The sequence below is a fragment of the Rhinolophus sinicus genome, chromosome 5, assembly GCF_057876585.1.
Source record: "Rhinolophus sinicus isolate RSI-liver-muscle chromosome 5, RSI-T2T, whole genome shotgun sequence".
Lineage (NCBI taxonomy): Eukaryota > Metazoa > Chordata > Mammalia > Chiroptera > Rhinolophidae > Rhinolophus > Rhinolophus sinicus.
This window is the reverse complement of record NC_142505.1, coordinates 3,883,763-3,905,842: the sequence shown is the minus strand read 5'-3', so window position 1 is coordinate 3,905,842 and position 22,080 is coordinate 3,883,763. Positions and strand designations below refer to the sequence as shown.

The following is a 22,080-nucleotide window of genomic DNA, read 5'->3' as shown; positions in this document are numbered from 1 at the left end:
TGACTATTATGGATGCAAATGAAGACTTATTACTATTGTGAGATAACAATGCAGGTTAATATTTGTTGCCATGCTAACATTTTTTTTTTCTAGAGGGGAAAATTATAGGCATGAAACCAATTAAGCAACGTTTCTTTCTTTGTCAAGTTTTAGTTTGCCTAAAGTAAGATTCTCTCTGCTTACTACTTAGTAGTGCAAACTGATTTTTTGGCTTCCTGGGTCGCACTGAGGTGGAATTCAGTGTGGGTGTTGCCCAGTTTTTCCTGTATGAATGGAAATTGACTATGCTGATACGTTATCTCACCAAGTACAGCCATAAATAGGAACAGCAAATATTTTGAAATGCTCATTTAAGGAGCATCCTCCTGCAGAGGCTAGGCACGATGGAAAGGTCACCCTCGTGATCTTTGTCTGCCAAAGGCTTGCGGTTGCTCCTTCCTGGTCACCCTTGTAGGATGGCTGTCCCCCCATGATTGAAACGGTGGCTCCAGAAAACGGCAGATAAATTTATGTGTTCTCTCAACTTTAAACAGTTGTCCTTTACTCCCGGATCTACAAAATATCTGGCACAAAAACCTTTCATGTAGAAGCATGTCATGTCACATGTATATTGTTAATGTCACTACAGTAACCAGAAAATGCCACCAGTGTGTTTGTTTCAGACACAAATGAGGGGACAGCTGTAGAATCCACATGGCGGCCAGTGTTATAATAGATGTGAGCCAGGATGACCTGGGTCAGAAAATGACAACTCATTTATATTAATCAGACCTTTCAAATAACAGGTCTGAGCTATAAAGAGTGTAAATGGAAGGTAATAAGCCACTGGGAGAGCAGTTTTCAGTCCTCAGATTTCAGAACCAAACGTCGGAAGTAAATGCAGCAGCATCTTTGGAGGAGGGGACCCCCGAGCCAGAGTTGACAGACCTTTGGTGCTATCATTGCCAAGTTTAAGCCTAGTCTCTGTGCATCTCAGGGATGGATTTCAGTGTATTAAGTATATATTGGTTCCCCGCAAGCTCAATGTTTAGGTTCCTTGTGGGGCTGGAGGCACAGCTCCCACAAACCTTTCAGCAACCTGACTGTTAATATAATTAGTCCTTCCCATCCCATTCACCCAACCCTGTCATGTTACAAATGAGGAAAGTGAGGGCGTGGGGGCGGGGAGGAGTGTTAAGAAACTGATTCAAGATCCCCTGGCTGTGACTAGCTAGTAGCTTGTTTACTGACCAAGTAACTGACCTCATTCCTAACAGCATCCTCTCTTTGTTAGACCTTTTGGAAACAGCCAAAAAGTAAAAAATATAACGTGTAAGCCTACAGATTGTTTCCTTTAGAAAAACACTGTAACATAAAGTGGTATGTGCTTTAATTATAGAATAATATATTTAACAGTCCTATAGGGTGGCCGTAATATCTGGAAATAGAGTCTCTATTATTTTCCCATGTATTAATTATAGTTGCAATGTCAATAAGCCATTTATTATACATTTGCCTACACTTTGAGACACGGGGGCTATGCCCTGTAATATACCGATAAAGTAGAAGGGAACGTTAATGGTCTAAAACAAGAAAAATTTAAAAGCAAGCTAAATTTAAGAAGGTTTGTAGGACGAATGGTTCCCTTGGTCACTAAAGCATTGGAGTTTACAGATAGGTTTATCTTTTGCCTCTAGTCTGCACTCTGAGCCAAAATAAGAGAGAATGCATGTTTTCCTGACTTCATCTATATAATTATAATTTCATCCTGAATAAAATATTAATCAAAGCTGTATTCATGAGTTGAAGCTACTGCCATTGTTCCCAGAAACCAAAATATGATTCTAAAATGGAATATGCTTTATCTCCAGATTGGCTTAACCCAAAATAGATGTTCAGCATAATAATTTTGGAAAATTAAACACAATATTTGAGCAGCCTTACATTAGTGCTCAATTGAATCATTCAAAGAATATTATTTTGTAGCTTAAAAATAAATGATAAGACAGCATTAGGAAAGCCTAGTAAAAAAAATGGCATCGAGGTCCTGTAATTGAACATATTTTATTTATGGCTTATTGATGGTGGCATCAAAAACCCACCTTTCTGATTATTTAGAGTCATACCCAACTGGCTTAGGAAGGAGCAGTGCAACTCTGCAGAGGCTGACTGTCTCTGGTACCTACCAGGTTTGTTCCCGTCAGTGTCACTGCTTTAGGATACGCGGTAATTTCTCCATCAGTTCAGGATAGGAAGCCAACCTTCCGAGGGTCTAACCAGAGAGACCAGTGGTGGCTCTACCCTTGCTTTTGTGGGAATCCAGACACCACCCAGAACTAGCTGTGTTGCTGTCTCCAACCAGAGTCTGCAGTTGGAGCGGGTCTAAGATTTCATTGAGCCGATTGCTCCTTTTCTAATAATCAGTCCTCTCTTATTAGTCCTTTTGTAATAATAAGTTCTGTTCCTTATTGACCAAGGGTTGAACACTAATTTTCCCTTTCATGAGACGCGCAGAATCAAGGTTTCATGCAGGCAGGATGATGATCAAAGATAAGTTCTCACAAATGTGAGGCTTTGGTCATTTTCAAGTCGCAAGGTTTGTTTAAAAAACACCTAGGTGATAACTTCACGATAAAATGGTTTCTAACCTAGTTTAGAAATGTCAGCTGTGTTTTCCAGTGAGCCTCCAATGCACACTGAAGACAGGATCCCAGGCTCAAGTCACAGAAGAGTTTATTCTCATGATTCGGTACTTTCTGGGTTCTCAGCAGCGCTAAGACAGAGAAACTGTAATCTTAGCTAGCTAACATTTTCTTCCTTAAATGTGACTTAATTTTTCACCCCCTGGGAAAATCCTGCCTTATGTGGAAAAGTCACTGAACCAGCAAAAATAACTTAAGGACACATGTACAATGGTGAGTAACATCTGTCACCCGCCCCGCACTCCCAAACCCCGCACCCTCAAACAATGTTGTCTTTTTTTTTTTTTTCGGTTGTATTTTAATGTCCCTTTCAGCGAATATATAGAATACAGCGGCGGAATCTGTTCAGTGAATAGGTTCTTTTTCCCTTCCACAGTGCTTGAGACAGACAAAAGAGGCCCCTAGGCTGGCTTGTCAGTAGGTGTAACCCCCGGCTCACGTGCGGCCCACCTTTTGTTCAGCGGCCCCACAGCCCAGGAGGTGGGCAGTGGTCTATTAGCTATTGCTAGAGGAGGCAGACATGTCCCTGCTTTGGGGTCTGTTGCATGACTGCCTCCCCAGTCGTTCTGTCCTGGTGCCTGAGAACCTCTCAAGTGACTGGAACTCGGTGGTTTCATCACTTGCATTTCTGCAAGTTTGGTGCCTTCACAACTAAAAGAAATCTGACCGGACAGTGAACACTCTAGTGAGAACTTCATGTGGGTCAATGACAACTTTTTCCCCCTCGATTGTGGATCTCCAAGGACGGAGAGCAAATGTGCGTGGGAGGTGGAATTACTAACAGAAAAACACAACTCTAACTAAAAGTTGAGGGGTCCATTCAGAGATCACCCCAAACCATCTGAGGTGGATGAAAGGTACTGCCTGCTTCACAGAAACGTTTTCCTCACCAGCTCAGAACATCCAGCCTGAATGTTGCACAAAATCACACAACCAGGTCACCAGCAAGCAGTACTTGGAGTTTCCAATACAATAGCTCAGAGAATTTCACTCCTGAAAAAAGGTGTCAGAAGCGTTGGAATTCCCAAACAGAAACCCTCACAGTGCCCCCTAGTCCATTTTCTTAAGGTCTATTGTTCACTAAGGATGCCTTGTCTTTTCAAATTCCTTCAAGTGAATGGAAGAGGCCAGACATCTGCCAGGATTCGCTCACATTTGCATGCAAATCAGAGACTTGGGGACACACAAGGCCGCAGAGCCAACACCACCACTTCTACTCTAGACTTAACACGGATCCAAGTACCTTCCTGAACTTTCCACCCCTCTGGTCCTCACTTGTAAAAGTGAAGTCACCGGGCGTATTCGAGTAGTAGTCAGTCAGTCTTCAGACTCCCATGGCAAAGCAAATTGCAGAAACAAAACAACATACTGTCTTTCGGAAAACCCTGCACGCCGAAGCCCACTCAGCAATACCTGTTCGAGGAATCCCACGTCTCCTTTATTGTCTGCGTCTGGGAATAAAAATGCTAGTGGTGGCAGAGAGCTCGAGAAGGGTCCGTTTCCCTGCACTCTTGGCCTTTACTACGTGGTTCAAATGCCTCAACATCACTTACCCCCGCAGGTCGCTCATTTACTCACTCAGGCCTGTTCCTGGCGCCCGGGCTACAGCGAGCCCAGCAGGTAAAGGTCCCCTCTCCAGGGCAGGTACCACGGCCGACTCTCCCACGTGGCCCACCCAGGCTGGGTCCCTAGCCACGCACCATCCCTGACCTGTTTCAGCACCTGTCCGGGTGCGCGGCGCCCCTCTCGCGGCTGGATATTCCCAGCCCGCCAGGCAAGGACTCCCTGGGTGGGAGGAGGTCGGCGGGGCTCTGGGAAGCGCCGAGTCGTCGGCTGCCCACACCCCTCTCCACGCAGCACAAAGGACGCTCGCTGGCAAACTTTCCTGGCTACCCACCCCGTCCGCGCGGGGACCCCAGCGCGGGCTCGCTCCCTGGAGCGGACCGCGGCTTCCCTGACATTTCATCATCCCTGGCAGCCTTCGGAGCTGCAAACGTGCAGGATGAGATCTGTCTCCACTTAGACCGCCGACAGGCAAGTAGATGCTGCTGAAGGCTCGGGCTTCCACACACGAAGGCTCTGTGAATGACTCCCTCGCCCCTTTCCCCACAAGGCCACCGCCAAGCATCATCCGTTTCCTTCCCACCACCAGCCACCTTCCTTTACCCTCGCTCGGTCCTCCTCCCCACTCCCGGGGCCCTCTTTCCGCGCTTTTCTCCAGTCCGGCTGCCTTCCCAGTTCACATCCCAGCAGCCCCCCTAACTCGGGGTCCCCGGCTTCACCCTCCCCGGCGTCGGTCCCTGAAATCCAGCCGGCTGGCCGCCTTTTGCTATTTCTGTCTGGCCTTCGTTGCGAACTATCGCTCCCCCAACCCGTGTGGGTTTTACATGTTCGGGGGGTGGGTGGGACAAGGGGGGTTACTGGATTCCCGTTTCCCCGACTTCGTCGTTTTCTCAGCTCCACGAGCCGCGCCCCCTTGCTCCCCTCAGGCCCACAATATGCCCCGCGGTTCCCCAGACCCTCTCGGGCTCGCCACGCTGCCAAGTTTGGGCCACGACTTCCCCTCCCTGCAGCCCACACCCCCCGCCCGCCGCCCGGCTGGACGAGAGCACTTACCCTGAGGCCCGGCCGGCGGGGATGTCGGGGTGCGCACCGACCGGCACCTGCCGCGGCAGCAGCAGGCAGAGGAGGACCCGCTGAGCGGAGCCTCCCTCCCAACCCGCAGCGCGCAGGGGCTCCTTGGGGGCCCGGCGGAGGACCACGACAGTAGGCGAGGCGGCGACACGAGCAACAGCTGCTGCGCCGGCCTGGGCTCGGTCCAGCTCTCGGGGACCGGGGCAGAGGCAGGCAGGGTTGGGAAGGAGGGTAGGGTAAGTGGGGTGCAGAGGGCGGGGCAGCGTGCGGCCAGGTCCAGAGGAAGGCGCCTGGGGCTGCGAGGGATGCCACCGCGAGGATGCCGACGCCCGGGCTGACGCCGCCGGTCCCTCTCCCCACCCCGAGAGCGGTGCGGGCGCGGCGCACGGCCTCGCTAGCTCCCAGGCTCGCCGCCGGCGCCCTCGGTGCGCCCCGCTTTGTGCTGCGCGCAGCCGGCGTGCACCTGGTGTAAGCAAAGGCGGTCAGCTGATGGGCCGCTCGCTGATTGGCTGCTGCGCCGTTTCCTCCCCTCCTGCCCGAGCCCCTTCCCGGCCTCCTCCTGCCAGCCCCCCGCCCCCCCACACACGCCCGCCCCCGGCTCAGCCGCGTGCTGGGGCACCATCTGTAGCCCGCCCAACAAAGGCGCGGCGCCGCGGGTCTCGGGTGGCCCTGTCGCCCTGCGCCACCGCCGCGGCAGAGGCAGGCAGCAGCGGGCCGCCGCTTTTTGTCTGGGGTCGAGAGGCTGCGGCTGGGTTAGGGAGGCAAAGCACACAGCCGTTTATCAGCAAAAGACAAACCAAAAAAAAAAAAAAAAAAAGGAGCCCACGCTCGGAGGGCAGCTGAGCACAATGGGAACGGATCTCTGCGCAGCGCAGAACTTGGGCTCAGAGGCTGAGAAACAGACAAAATTCAACCCGGGATAGAAAGTCGTTTCTGAAATCTAACCCTTGTCTTAACAAATGCACGGGGGTTCCTTGGGCTGTGTGCACATGCCTGGGTGTGCGGCACGCGTGGCTGTGGAACTGGCCCGCACCCTCGCCGCCGGAAGGAGTATTCCGACACTACGCTAATGGGGAAGCCTTCAGATGTTTCTGAAAGTTTGCAATTACAGCCTTTCGATTTGTTGGGTGTGAAAGTTGTGTTCCAATAAGCGGAGGATTGAGACTGCAGCCTGTTTGCCTGTTTGAAGAGGGAGGATGTCGCAGCCGGAGCTGGAAATGGGTCTTGAACCTGAGCCTCTTCCTCCAAGTGGCCAGTTCAGAGCCACGCTCTAGAGAAGCCCTTGGTACTTGCTGGACAATCTGCTTCAAGCTAAAGCATTTGTTATTGACCCCTTAGTACTGAACAACTTTGGGTAAAAGAACATGGTGACATTTCCTGATGTCTGGGGAAGTTGGAAGGATACATTGTTATTACACGCAACCATCTTTGAATTCCTTGAACACAGTATAAATTTAATCCAGTCAATTATCTTATCATGTCTGGAGCCCTATAGCATTTCTTAGTTTCTTTCGTTGATGCTGATAAACATTTGATGCTCCCATATTTCCATCTCCGTCATGTAGATACCAGTGGGTCACAGTGGGCCATAGACGGTTCTAGGGAAAGAAGATACTATGATTCAGGGTAGAAGGCAGACAGAGAGTGGACAGACAGCTCTTCAAAAAGGCCCGTTGGCCCTAGGGTGCTGCATACACCCCAACAAGACTTAAGAACAATTTGAGTCTAGAACCTTTCCTATGAGGAGTCATACTTTTATCTGTTTCCCCCTTTTTCATGCTGATGATGTGTAGCTTGGAGTTTGTCTGAAAGAAGGTGGGCCTGCGGTGCAAATACAGAACTTGAATGATCCCGGAAGGATAGAGCGCAGCCTTCTTCGGGAGTCTGCTTTAGGTTTTCCAGCCCGTCTTTCTGGACGTGGAAGGGAGAGGATGCTGTACCCTGCACAGTAGGGCGTCACAGAGGCAGCTCTGGGGCAGTTGACGCCATTAGTGGTCGTGCGCAGTTACTCTTTCTAGAGATGTGACGTGTAACAGCCTCCAGCTTTGGAAGGGACTTCACAAGAATGGTCTGAAGCCCAGCTAAGAAGAAGCCAGGTGAGGCCTGAGCGTCTGAGCTTCGAGGCCAGCCAGCACTGCAGTCTGTGAGCTGTGTCTCTCAGGGCACGTCCCTTTCCCTCCGTAAGTCATGGTTTCCTTGGCTCTGAAGCAGGTTGATAACAATAACCATCTTAAAGCATTGTGCTGGCTCCGTGAGAGTAAGCGTGTACCGTGGTGCCGTTCTCGGGGTACAGTAATGGAAGTTCTGGCCGTTGTCAGCCAGGTGGTCAGACCACAGCAAGACATCAGGCTAACAGGTGGAACGACCCTTTCACAATCTGACACCGCTCACCAAAGATCGTGAAGGCGCTGGCAGCGCCAGTGAGAGAAGCAGACTCGATCCCTCCACTGTTCGATGCGTTTCTTTTCGAATCAGCATGTCTTTCATTTAAACTTATTTCCCTCTGCACCCAGATAAGCACGAGAAAGGAAGCTGTGCCGTTTCTGCTTGACCACTCCGTTTATTTTGCTTGAGACAGAAGGAGCATTATTATTAGGAAGAAATGAATGTGTCAGAGACGGGAGGGGTTTGGGCGGGAGGCTGGGGATTGCTGTGTGTGGGGAAGGTTGCTGTGGGACAGACGGAGACAGATGTAGGCAGGCATAGCATTTACAAAGGTGTCTGGGATTGGATCCCGCTTTTGGAAATTTGAGGCATTGCCTGACTGATTCATGGGTCCAAATTTTAGGAACTGCCATTTTATAACTCTGCGAAGGCGTTTCAGAATTATTTTTATCAACTGGCCCTTAAAAAAGTGCTTTGTCATTTGGATCCACGAAGGGGAAACGCCCAGTCAATGGACAAGGAAATCTAACTCGAAGTCACTTGCTCCTTCTTAGAATCCTCACGTCTGTCCGAACCACTGCTGTTGAGCTCACGCAGTCCTAGGGTCCTACATTTATTTGTAGAAAAGGACCTTATCTTAATACTTATGTATTTCTGTCATTGAAGATGTCAGAGGCTTTGAAGGACAATGGAAGTGGGTAGGGGGGCCCAAATGCCCCCCAGAAAGCCAGGTCTCACTGTGGATGTAGGGAGCTTGGTGGTACTTGTTTTAAAACAACATTAATTCAGAGGCCGGAAAGAATACAGCCAGTGCTCCATTAATATTTCAATTAGAGAGAGGTGTATTTTTAAACTTTTAAAGCCTGTGGTTTTAAATGGCATATGGTCATTTTGTTTTCAAAATGGGGATGTTCCTTGTCTGGGACTCCCTGGACCGGGCCATGTGGAGACCCTACAAATCCCTGGATCCCCCACCTCCCCTTGAGGTTTTTTAGCTTGTTTGAAGAAACATTATAACCGGTATTAGCCTAACTTTACTGATCTGTGTGGTAAATGAGGGAAAAAGAAGCAAAATGATACTTTACCGGGTGATCACATTAGAATAATCTTTAAAAGCACATCTGTATTTTGAGAACAAAGTTACAATATGCCATTTAAAACCGCAATTTTAAAAAGTTAAAAATATGTCTCTCTCTAATTGAAATATTAGCAGAGATTGTCAGTGTGCTTTCCAGCCTCCGAATTAATGTAGTTTTAAAACGAGCTCCACCAAGCTCTCCGAGGGTGACTCCACCGCTGGTAATTATGTGACCGCTGTGATCATTGTTAACTTCACACCACACGTGTGGTCTTCCTAAAACTTTCTGGCAATCGAGTGGGTTTTCGACATACGCATAGTTCCTGTTCTTCCAGTTTTATAATGCACACAAAATCATTCCAACCCCACAAAAGGGTTCCTTGAGGTTTCTGTAATTAAAATGACATTAGCATCTAAGTCTGAGAGTTTGACATGGAAGTAAGGTGACCAAGCCCCTGGGTTTGCCTGGGACTCTGGGTTTTAGTCTGCAAACTCTCACACCTCAGGCAGCGCCTCAGTCCGGGACAACCTGAGAGGGTCCATGGCTCTAAATGGAACTCACACGGATGGGTTCAGGGTACCGCCGTATTTCAGCTGAGTTACAAGCTTGCAGACCCACCAACGAATGTCCCTGTGCTGGACTGGAGGAGAATCCTGCTTCCACGCATAGAACTGAATTGCTGCAGAACCTTGACAATGATCTAATCCAGCCTCCTTTTTTTATAGATAAGCACACTAAGCCCCGGAAGGGGACTGTGTCAGTGTGTTGACAAAGCCTGCCCTAAAAAGCTAGACTATACAGCAGCCCCCTCTACCCTCAGGGGGCATGTCCCAAGACCCCCAGTGGATGCCTGAAACCGCGGATAGTACCAAACCCTATATATACTGTTTTTGCCTATCCAGGCATGCCTATGATAAAGTTGAATTTATAAATTAGGCACAGTAAGAGATTAACAACAATAAGTAATAATAAAATAGAACAATTACAACAATATGCTGTATTCAAAGGTATGTGAATGCGGTCTCTTTCTCTCATAATATCTTATTGTACTGTACTAATCTTTTTACTTAAAGGAAGCACTTTGCAGCCTCTCTTTGGCATGTCTGAATTGCCTGTATCACTATTCTTGCACTTTGGGGACATTAGGAAGTAAAATAAGGTCACTTGAGCACAAGCACTGCAATACTGTGACAACTGGTATCTGATAAACAGGTAGGGGGTGTATATACAGTGTGCAGAACTGGACAAAGGGATGAGTGACATCCCAGGTGGGACAGAGTGAGACAGGGAGAGATTTCATCACACTACTCGAACAGTGGGCAATTAAGGTTTATGAATTGTTTATTTCTGGAATTTCCCTTTCAATGTTTTTGGACCATGGTTGACTGCGGGTCACTGAAACCAAGGAAATCAAAATCATGGATGAGAGGGGTACTACTGTGCATTATTTGAAGGCAGAGACCAGATGGCCAGCTCCTAGCCCCACCCCCAGCACCCAGCACCCAGCATGTAATAGGTACTCAGTAAACACCTTTTAAATGAATTAATTGAATCAATTAATAAATGAGCATATTTATGTAACTGAACACATTATATCATGAGCATCTTCATAGCATTAAGCATTGGCTTAAAAATAAGAAATTCCTTCTATATGTGCTTGTCCACATTAACCTTCCATCATTTGTGTGTCAGGTATTGCCCTGGAGAAGCTCCTTAGATGTTTCTATTGGGTGTATTCCAAGTTAGTAGCAACACTGCAAACTCTCCAAGTGCAACCATGATCTTTTCATGTCTTGAGTGTCTCCTGAGAGCTTCCAGAACAAGCATGGTCAAATCTGAGGAACTCAAGGTGCTGAGGGAGGTTGGTTTGTAATGCCCTGGGGCTTAAATATGCAGCAAATAGTGCCTTTAGGTTTCTATCTGCATTTTAAAATGCAGGTCTACCAGCAGGAATATTATTTCTATACAGGTAAAAAGAGCCAGCTCAGATCATATCCTTTCGAAGCCTCCTCCTTACCTATTAGTGCATTTTAATCCTTTACCTGCGTGAGTTCCTTACCATATGCAAATTTAAAGGAAGGGAAAGGTAGCAGAGACAGGACAGGTGATACCTCGCTGTGCTAAGTGGGCAGAATTCCTTCTGTGCCCGTGAGCCTGAGAAAACAGCTGAAGTGTCAAAGCTGATAGTGTGGGTTCTGGAGTTTATAAGCGGCAACCAGCCAGCACATACAGGCGTGTTAACCCAATTGAGATGAACTTCCTTGTAATTTCTAGTTTTCTGTTAACATAATAGCTTAGTGGGTCTGCTCATTAGAAAACCCTAAAGAGCTTTCTTTAAAAGTACCAGCCAGGAGAGCAAATGTCACCCATTGGCAGCCAGCCTGACTTTCTTCCTGTGTTAATTCCCCAGATCTCTTTTTCCAACTTCCCTCATCTTTTTCACATCGGGCAGTTTCTGCCACTGATTTTATGCCAAATGTTCATCCAGCATCTTGACGTATGTTGTGTGACGGGAGCATTGGTCTCCACATTAGGTCTTGTCTCCTGATGATTGAATCAGCTGGGCCGGATGCTCTTAAGGGTTAACGCACCGCGGATTCTGAGAGGGGCTCATCACCAGGTGATTGGGGTTGTCCCCTAAACAGGGCTGGAGAGAGATCTACTGAAATTGCATGACTAGGCCCAGCCCCTTCCAATGCTTGGAGGACCTTCCTGAGTTTGTGCCCACAGATCACACGGGGTCATTCCCAGTGTTTGATTTTAGGTGGGAGAAGGGGGCAGGAGGGTTCCACAGAATGTTTATAATTGCTGAAAGAGCTAATGTGACCTCAGGCTTTATTAAAGGGACAATTGTGTTGGAAACGGGAGAAGTTTTAGCAAATTAGATTATTCATTTATCCCACCGGAATGTATGACACGTCTCCTGTGAAAGGCACTGGTCTGTGAAAGATACAAGTAGAACCAGAAAGCACTCTTGGGCGGCTCTCAGCCTAATGACGTGATTGCTCTGGGCGGGGGCTGCTGCTTTTCTGGTTAGGCTCACGAGACTGCCAACGCCTTACCCCCGCGATCACCAAGAGAGGCTGGCTGCTCTGCTGCCAGTGAAGGGGCCTGGGAGGCACTGCCAAACTGGGGAGAACACGCCGTTTAAAGTGAGCACCTGCTATTCAGCACTATTAGACTGTCACCTCGTGAGAATGTGGGTCTGGTTTTGCCAAGAGATACTGGAGATCCAGAATGTTATGGGAATTATTTCACTTAAAAATACTGTCAAGATGGCAGCTAATCCAAGTGCTTAAAAGCTCTGTAGAAACCCCGCATGCTCTCGGGCTCATCCTGCGCCTGGTCTTCCAGTTCATAATTCCTGCTCTAATCAGTAGGATTCACCCAGTGAAGGGGGATCTGCCCGTATTTAGGGGGGTCTTTAACTTGAGACTTCACGTGAAGAGCCGATTGGTGGAGGTTGCCAGGAGTTCGTGATGAGAATGAGTCCATTCACTTAATCAGTAGCTGAGGATAAATGGGTAACGTGTGCGTTTCCAGATGCTTTTGGTGTGGGGGTTGGTTTTCTGCTCACAGTGGAGAGTTTTAGCGTCTTGTGATGCCTGTGACCTGGAAGCATTTCACGCTTCCAGGGGGACGGTAACGGGAATAAGGCCTCCTGGACTGGACTTGTAAACTTGAGGGTGACGGAAGCTACTTCCCGAGGTTTCTGAGTATGGATTTATGGCGGCCTCAGGCGAAATTCTCTGTTGTTGCTTTGAACTTCTGTCCAGCGTATAAGATCCATGACCAAGAAGCTTGCCTTCTCTGTGTCCTGGGGAAAGAAATGCGAGCCGTCCACTCCTGGGCGGGTGGCCCCAAGTAACTTCTGGAATTGCCTGGATGGAACCTCTGTTCCTCAACAAAATTTCATGTCATTACCTCCTGCCCATATCAAGCCAAGTGTGGAAATGCCCCCACTAAACCATGTGCATGCACTTGCCCCGTTAACAAGGAAGCAGTGGGCCATTTTCTCCTCAGTTATTAGTTATGTCCCACATTTGCAATACCAAGTGTAATAGTGGTTACCACTTTATCCGTTAGGCTGGAGTAGCGAAGCAGATGGTGTGTGCATCGGGTTTGTTTTTCTGTAGAATAAATGGAGAAATGGTTGCCATTTTCAGTGAGGGCTGATCACTCACCAGTTGTAAAGGCGCGAAGATTTGGCTGGTGAATTTGTTTAGATTTGTCTTTCTTAGAGTGGGAAGTGGGAAAGCTGGAATTCAGGCAGAATGTGCTCCCCACACAGACTGAAGTGAACTGATTTACCCTGATCCGCCCAGGCTGGGCGGTCTCCTTAGCCAGGCTGCGCACATTAGCAGAGGGAGACCATGAGCCGTATGCTTTGGGGGCGCTGGGGGGGCAAGGGACACGTTTCATACTCGGTCACGAGATGAGCAACTGAAATGCTATCAGCTGTGGAGTCTTTGTTTTTATTTTCTTAATGAGAAAAAAATGGTGATTTTTACATTTTTAACATAATAAGCAGAAGAGTAAGCTGTTTCTCAGTTACTTATGGGCAATGTAGTGTACTTTTGACAAGTCTGTCACAATTCAACATTTACAAGTTTCTTCCAATGGGGAGTTAAAGTTTTTGTGCCTTTTGAATCTATGTATATGCATATATGTTGTGTGTGAGTGTGTGTGTGTGTGTGAGTGTGTGTGTGTATGTGTGTGTGTCTGTGTGTGTGTATGTGTGTGTGTGAGTGTGTGCGTGTGTGTGTGTCTCTGTGTGTGCGTCTGTGTGTGTGTGTGTGTGTGTGTGCATGCTTTCTAAGTGCTAAACACTTTACTAAACTCAGCTCATTATTCACCCCACAGGCTCCTGAGGTAGATGTCATTATGCTGTTTTCCTTTGCAAGAGCTACCACTCACAGTAATTACAACTTGCTTGAAATCTTGCCGTTAATAACTTAAACAGGTAGGATTTGAACCCAGCTCTGTCTTATTCTCTCTCATAGTAACTCCATTGACAGCTATAAAATATCCACAGCCTGTTTAGGTCTCAGAAAAATTACTTTTATGTTTTCTTTTACCCAGAATGTACTGTGTTTCCCTGAAAATAAGACCTAGCCAGACAATCAGCTCTAATGCATCTTTTGGAGCAAAAATTAATATAAGACCCGGCCTGATATTATATTATGTTAAATAAGACCCGGTCCTATGTTATAGTAAAATAAGACCGGGTCTTATATTAATTTTTGCTCCAAAAGACACATTAGAGCTAATGGTCCGGCTAGGTCTTATTTTCAGGGAAACACGGTAATTGAGTCCAGATATTTTCAGCAAATGCATTTAAACTGGGGAGTGAACACTGAAGAGATAAAGAGCTGGCACAAACCCAGTTTTGTGTCAAATTTAAACTTGAACAGGAAACAGTTGACACCTGGGTCTTTAGTCAAAGTGACTGATGTCACTAAGTAGAACTTACTCTCTTCATCTGGAGACAGAACAGTTGGATCTGCCCCCTCACTTTCTGAAGACCCAGAGTGAGGCATGAGTAAAGAAGCCACCTGGGTACCTGGGACTCTTAGGCAAGTCATTCAGATCTTATAAGAGTGGCTGTGACAAAATGTCCTCAACCCAAATAAAAGCTGGTATCCATAGGACAGTCCTTGGGCAGTGTTGCCTTAGGAAATAAACATAACCCGTCAATCAAAACTAACTTAGACAATCAGAATCTTTACTGGACTCTCTTGGATAATGTTCAAAGTCGATGTAAGCTGAAACTCCTCTTTATGAAAATTATCTTTCCCTAGTTCTCTCAAACACAACATCTCTCAGATGAATAGCTGACCTTAAATTTTTCTTTCCTCATTGTCAACACTCCAACTTTTTTTCTTTTATAGCTTGAGCAAATGTTTGTTTTCAATACCTTCTTCTTTTACCTTCCACCACTTGTTTCTTTTCGTTCATGAGTAACTCATGACTTTTTTTTTTTTTTTTTAATACTGCTTCTCTGTAGCCATTGCATTGCTCAGGTTCCCCATGATAGAAATCCAGGAACCAAGCTTTCAGAGACAGAATTCCCTTTAGAGAATGGATGAAGGTGGTGTAGAATTGTCCTACTGTCATCATTTTTGCTCTGTCACAGGTGACAATACTACAGTATATGGAATGACAAAGGATTGTACATGACAGGTAGACCTGGGCATACTTTATCCTTGACCCGTCCCTGTACCACCCACCACCCACCCCTCACCATGGACAAAACTGAGGAGCAGCATGAGGTTCAAGGACAGTATGAGAGTCAAGAACGGTGAGAGATTCAAGGACGTGCTGAGAGGTGAGGTCAGGGTCACAGGAGGATGGAGTGCCAGGCAGTTTCCTCATCTGTAAAATGGAGATTTAAAGCTGGACCCAGTCACAGGACTCCCGTAAGGATCAGTGCAGTAACGCATATTAAGTACTTATAAGAGACCCAGGAACGGACTAAATGCCCGAGAAATGTTACCTGTTATTATCTTATCACACCAAATTTTCCTTGTCCATTTACTTGTCTTTCTCAACTGCTAAGCTATGAGCACCTTGAAGGAAGACATTTTATCTTATTCAACCTTGTATTTCAAGTATCTACTACGAGGCCTAGCAGATAATAAGTGCTCCAGAACTGGTCACTCTTATTGTAATTCCAATAAGAGGGTTCAGAGTAAGACATCCTACAGGCCTCCAGCCCACACCCTGAGTCCTCAGAACTTTACAACCCTTCTAAATGATACCACTCCAGTGTCAATTAATGATAACGTATTTTATTGTCATTTAGCCGCATGGCTCTGTAAGTTTACTCACTGCTTTGCCTATCAGACAAACCTGGATGGGGGCCTTGCTTGCTTCTCTTGTTCCCTTGACTTGGCATTGGGTAAGCCATCGCTCCTCTTAGGTCCTCGTTTCCCTCATCTGTAAACCTCAGATGACTCAGCGACCTTGCCGTGTAGCAGTAGAATTAGCAGTGTTGTGTGGGAGACGTGGGTGTGTAGTGCCTGGGATGAAAAAGATGCTCAGGGAGTCGCAGGTGGGCTCATGGTTCCGTGGCGAGAGTTCAGCGCCGATGTATGTTGGTATGGCCCAGGCCTCTGTTCGGTACTCTTCACTCACATGGCCTGAAATCTTTTGCGGTCAGATTTCTTTCACTACTATGATTGAATTGTGTCTCCAAAAATGATCTGCTGAAATCCTAGCCCCCAGGACCTCAGAATGTGACCTTATTGGACATAGGGTCACTCCAGATGTAACTGGCTAAGATGGGGTTATACTGGAGTAGCGTGGGCCCCTCTGACTAAGGCTGTATAAGAAAAGGAAAGAGGGAGACACAAGGAGAAGACAGTCAAGTGATGACGGAAGCAGAGATTGGTGATGGAGCTGCAAACCCAGAGCACCAAGGGTGATGGCCAGCCCCGGAAGCTAGGAAGGCTTCTACCCCAAGTCTTGGAGGGACATGGCCCTGACTGCACCTTTACTTCAGACCTCTGGCCTCCACGGTGGTGAGAAGATAGATTTTGAATTTGTTATGGCAGCCCTAGGAAATGGATCCAATACTGCGCTCACGTTGATGACCACGGCTTTTCAAGGTCAGTCTAGAAAAAAGGGAACCCTTATGTCAGACTCACTTATAAAAATGAGCAGATTGAGGTTTTCCACAGACGCCAGATTTTTCCATCCTAAAAACGATTATAACTACAGAATGACTGTCAGGCTTCCGGAGGGCAGGAATCAACAAATCCTTCATCTACCACGCTCTTCAGAGGCTTTTGGTTTTTTATTTTCCCCTTGAACTGTCCAACTTTTCTTAAAGAAGTTTGGGTCCCCAGAGGACCACAAAGCTTTCAGTTCAGAAAGGTAAGAAACTCCTGTTTGCATTTACTATTTATGAGCTGTGGCTTCCTATGGTCACGTGGCCCCACGGTGCTTTTAAGGACCTACAAATGAGACTGGAGTCATTATTTTTTAATGTAAAGAGGATGATGGCATACTTTGCGGTGTAATATACAACCAGCTGTCACATTCACCCTAGATTTGTATTAACACTGTTCGTTTAGGAATTAGTCAACTACACACCATATGTACAAACATCGTGTTTGACATAAAAGCAATATTTGTTGGACACAGCATTTGAGTGTTAATTGCAGTGTGTGATTCATAGGAGCATCTTCACATCTAAGTAATTCTGTGGCATTAAAATTTGGGAGCAAGTGAGGCACACGGCTACATTTCCATGTAAAGTTCTCATCTAACAAGGAAACCTATTAGCTGTGCACTCATCTTCCTCCCTCAACAAGGGGGCAGCTGCCCTCATGGCTGCTAAGTTTCAGTCAACCTCCAAGTACCAGGAGAATGACAGTAAAACAGACAAAATCCGGTGTTCTAGAAGAGAATTTGCTTTGTATTTGTTTCTGAAAAGCCTTTCTTCCGGGGAGAAAAGTGTTGTGTTGCGAGTCTGATGCAATGTAACTGGGAATCCAGTCCTGTCTTCCTCGTAAAGACGCTGTTCTCTGTTTTATGTGTGTGTTCAACTATCATGTACCCCTTCACTCCCCACCCCCACCCCGAGGTCAGCTTCAAGGAAGGTCTTTAGCTATGGAATGAGGACATTCCTCTTTTGAAGGAAGCGGTTCCACATTTCCAGGGCTGAATTTTTTGACCCAGGTTACTACCACACAGTTGTGATTTTTCAGGTTTTTTTTTTAACAGATTAACATTTCCCCGCTTCCCAAGAATTTTCCTAAAATAGCTGGATTATCATCGTATTATTTTCTCCTCTTGAAGCTCATCTTCTGTTGCTCCTGGTGTTATCTGTCTCTGCTCCCTAAAACACTAATAAATCTTCAGTCATTTTCATCCATTCGTTATTTGACTGTAGCCTACCGTTGGAGTTGATGAACTAAGCCTTGCTGCCTGTATTTGTACTACTTACAAGCTAAGAACTTTTTAAAACATTTTTATATGGTTGAAACAAACAAACAAACAAAAAACCAGCAAAAGGAGACTATTTTGTGACACGTGGAAATTACATAAAATTCAAATCTCAGGGTCCAAATAAAGTCGTATTGGAAGATAGCCCCAGTCACCAGATTACTTATTCTCTGTGGCGGGTCGTGGCCTGCAGACACCCCGTGGCCAGTCTAGTGCCTCCAGCGTCACGCCTCCGTCTCGTGCTTTCAGATCCCCGAGTGCTACTGTGAGACCCTTATTCCTGTCACTTCCCGTTACCTTGCATCTATTTTGTCTGCTCTCCCCACCCCTTTTGTGTGACACTCCCGCGATGCTCTGTGTGGCTGGATCCCAAATTAGTTCCCTGTAAACAGCTCGGCAGCCATGACCTGGCCCCACCCAGCCCTGATTGCAGCTCGTCTGCCTGTGAGGCATCCGTCCCAGGCTGCTCCAGCTGCGATAACAAAATACCACAGATGGGGGGGCTTCACCAACCAGCATGTATTTCTCACAGTTCTAGAGGCTGGAGGTCCAAGATCAGGGCCCTGGTAGATTCAATGTCAGCTGAGGGCCTGCTTCCTAGTTCATAGACAGACAGTCATCTTCTCACTCGGTCCTCTGACGGTGGGAAGGGGGCGGAGAGCTCTCTGGGGTCTCCGTTATAAGGGCACTAGTCTCATTCATGAGATGCCACCCTCACGACCTTCTCTGCTCCCAAAGGCCCCTCTTACTTGTACCGTCACATGGAGAATCAGGTTTCAACATGTGAATTTGGGGTGGGGGTCACAAATGTTCACTCCATAACAGCACCCCAAGTTCTCTCTTGTCTGAACAGGAGCTTAGATAGTGAAGACATGAAAGTCATGAATTTCTTTTAAAGGAATGGATCTCAAGTTAGACCTCTCTCATCTTGTACTTGTTTGTTTGCTTGTTTGTTGAAGCATAAGTGTAGGCATCTACTTTCAAACTTGTTAAATTTCTTCTACTTGGTGGCAGCCCAGCACTGCTGTTGACAGAGATGGTTTTGAAACTTCATTTCAAATCGTTGTACTGCCACCTTTCCCAGAGTTGTGTGTCCTAAAGGTGTTTTTCTTTTGCAGACATGCATTCTATAGCTTAATCTAATGCACTGATTAAAATATTCAAGAGAACTGGACCTCAAACAGAGCTTTGTGGCTCTATCCTAAAGACTTCTCGCCAATCCAGTATTGATCTATTAAGCAGCACCCGTTGGAAATGGTTCAAATAATTACTAATGCCCGTGACGGCAGATGCTTACAGGAGACTGTGTGCAGTGCTTTGCTGGAATGGAAACGGACTGTATCTAAGCTGCTCGCCTCACCCAGTAGCTTTGAGGTCCCCACCAGGCTGTCTGTGAGTATGGCAAGGTCCAAGGAGAAATTTGGGGAGTCACAGAGGCCTGAATTCAAATGCTGTGGCTGCCACTTGACCTGGGAAAGGGCTTCCTGTGGGTCAGTGTGGTGGCGAGGATCTGGGAATGAGGCATGCCCTCCTAAAGCAAGTGGAACACAGCGCCATGTACACTCCCCCTCAATGGTAGCTTTCATTCCTATCAGCAATGAAACGACTGGGAAAGGAATGAGATTACTTTAGGATGACGTGCTCGCAGTAAATTCACAATGGCACCCAGTGAAGAAGACATGTTTCTAAACATCTACATAGCCTTTTTGGATCTTTGATTCTTGTGGTTTGCATACGTCTGATGTTAAATATACTTTCCTGGGGATTCTGCAGTCTCTTCTTGGCTGAATTTTATTCCTATATATCTGACTCCAATATTTTTTTGGGCACATTTCCTATATATATAGGAGGCATCCAAGTAATTATTAAATATCGTTAGTGGCCTTTTCCTTTTCAGCCCCCCTGGTACATAGTTTGCTTGGACATGTGGATGTGACTGTGTGATACAGCCGGGCATTTCCACACCATCTTGTTTCCGCGAGTCTTCCGCTGAAAAGCTTGACTTGGGGGCGGGGGTCAGGTTTAGGGACAGAAACACGTCGATACTTGTGCCCCATCTGTCCTGTAACCAGCTATGTGACCCCTGACATGCTATCTAGCCTCTCATCGCATTAGTTCATTCCCCTGTAAATAGTGGGTTCTCCCAGTTCCTGGTTCTTGGATATCGTGACCGTAGGGACCTCAGAAGCATGTACAGGAATGCTCAGACGCTTGTACAGGGAGGGAAGAAGCATGGGACACTCAGGAAGTACGCGAGTGTCATAGGATGCCAGCGACAGTAAGGGTGCCACGTGCACTTTGCAGGGGTTCAGAGAAGAGAGGTACCGGTGGGTGTCAGGCTGTGAGGGGAAGGTCATGGATGAAGCTCAAACGACAGGGAGAACAGCAGATGCTAAAGGGTTGTTATCAGAGATGCTTTGTATTCTGATTTTATGTTGTTGATGCGTTAATTCTCTCCAAGGTCAATGTCAGTGCAAGATATCTGCCCATTATTGTTTGGAATACTGCCTCGACTCCTAATCAGGTGTTCTAACGTCCACTTTGATTTCAGAAAAAGACAGGATAGTCCCAGTGATTTCCAAGCACACCGTTTTGAGGTGGTGTGTCATTTTAGTTGGAGTGAAATAACATTCAACACTTAAGGACTCGTGAAGATAGGCAGAGCAATTTAGAAATTGTCTTCTGGCCCCAGCAGCGTTTGAAGGCAAACAACTCAGATAATTGGTACTAAATGTTTGCCTCCTCACGCTGAATAAAAGAAAAAGCAGGGCACTAGTCCACGGCGTCAGTTTAGCTCGCACTGTTCGGGGGTGCAGCGAACTGTGGTGATAAAGGACATGGGCTCAGGAGTCAGACTCTGGATCTAACACTCATGTTTGGATGAGGTTGGGGAAGTTGTTTCACCTTTTGTACCTGAGTTTATTCATTCATAAAATGAGCGTAGAAATAAGACTTCTATTTTGTTTGGGTGAAATGCGTTATCACATAAAGAGTGCAGACTAGTCATTGGATTAAAGTAAATGCCCACTAGATGTCATTTATTATTGTCCTTAGCATTTCCGTATTCTTCCATAAATGTGTATCCATATTATTAAAAGGAATACTGCATGGAAACAGGACCGAAATGGAAAAGAGAAACGTGAAAAATTCTGAGTCTTTCTAAAGGCATCCATTGTAACAGATGGGGCCTTAGTTACTAGAAATTCTCCTTAAGAATTCATGCCTCTTTACTTCTGAGTTAAGAGTTATTACAGAATTAAAGAAAAAGATCTTAGAATTCTGAGTGATCTCTCTGGACCTGAGAAATCATCAAGTCATATGACTAATCTGCGATTTTATCATTTAAGATTCATTTCTTTCTTATCATCAAAATGCCATTAAACGTGGCAGGAATGCAACAAATATCAAAATGTAAGTATTGCTTTGCCTAATCTGTGAATTCATTTTATTTGTTAACTGTGTAGAATTGAATCATACACAAATTGAAAAAAAATGTTGAAAATTGTTAAAATGAATAACCAAAGATAAATTCTTTAGGAATTTTTGGCAGAAAAAAAAAATTATTCCTGTCAAATAGGTATAATGGATACTGCTCTTTCCGAATTTCCATGATTCTTTTGTCTTGGGTTAACTCCGTTTTGGGCGCCAACACCCAGACAGTGTGGTAGGGTGAGACAGCGTGTAGAAATGAAGAAAGCAGACCAGGGCCTTACAAACTGGGGGCCCCGGGTAGGAAACTCATCTGCTACTCCAGGGGTCCACATGCCGAGGATCACAGAGCACGTCACGCATTCTTCATGCTGTAGCAGATTTAAGAACTGTTTCTTCAACTCTGTGTATGTTTTCTTTTCAAAGTTCTGACAATCAGTTGTCTGTCTGTCTCTCCATGCCTACCTTTGTGGGGGACAACATGGTACTGGTGCGAAGCAGTAAAATGATACGATGGGATGACATAGTCCAGTGCACATTGGAAGGTGAGAAATGACGCCCCTTGAACAATAAGAATGTCTTGATTGATATGTTTAAAGCCAGACTAAGCGAAGCACCAGAAAATCCCTGCCAAGCAAGGCTCTCATTCTTGCAGGAGGATGGGTTGGAGCCTCGGTAGAGTTTCTCCATCTTGAAGTTCTTTATTTTGGTAACAGAAGACATTAGTTCATCAGGTCATGTACTGAGACAATTGTTAGCATGCACAGAATGGTTGGATTTGAGCAATTGAAAACACAGCCAATGAAGAGCTGCAAGGCAGTGGCTTGTGCACAACACCTAATGACCTTGGCGTCACACGGAGCGCCATGCTGAAGGCAGGCCTTCATTTTTTCCAGGTAGGAGGTCACCTGTGAATCTAT

General features: G+C 46.4%; 1 protein-coding gene across 1 annotated transcript in view; it reads right to left on the bottom strand.

Annotated features, from left to right (window-relative positions):
* Positions 1 to 5,759, bottom strand: part of LRRN1 (leucine rich repeat neuronal 1) — a 35,469-nt gene extending 29,710 nt beyond the window's left edge. The window contains exon 1 of the mRNA XM_019749137.3: positions 5,298 to 5,759. The gene's annotated coding sequence lies outside the window, so the exon portion shown is untranslated. The remainder of the gene's footprint in view (positions 1 to 5,297) is intronic.
* Positions 5,760 to 22,080: the final 16,321 nt, after the last annotated feature.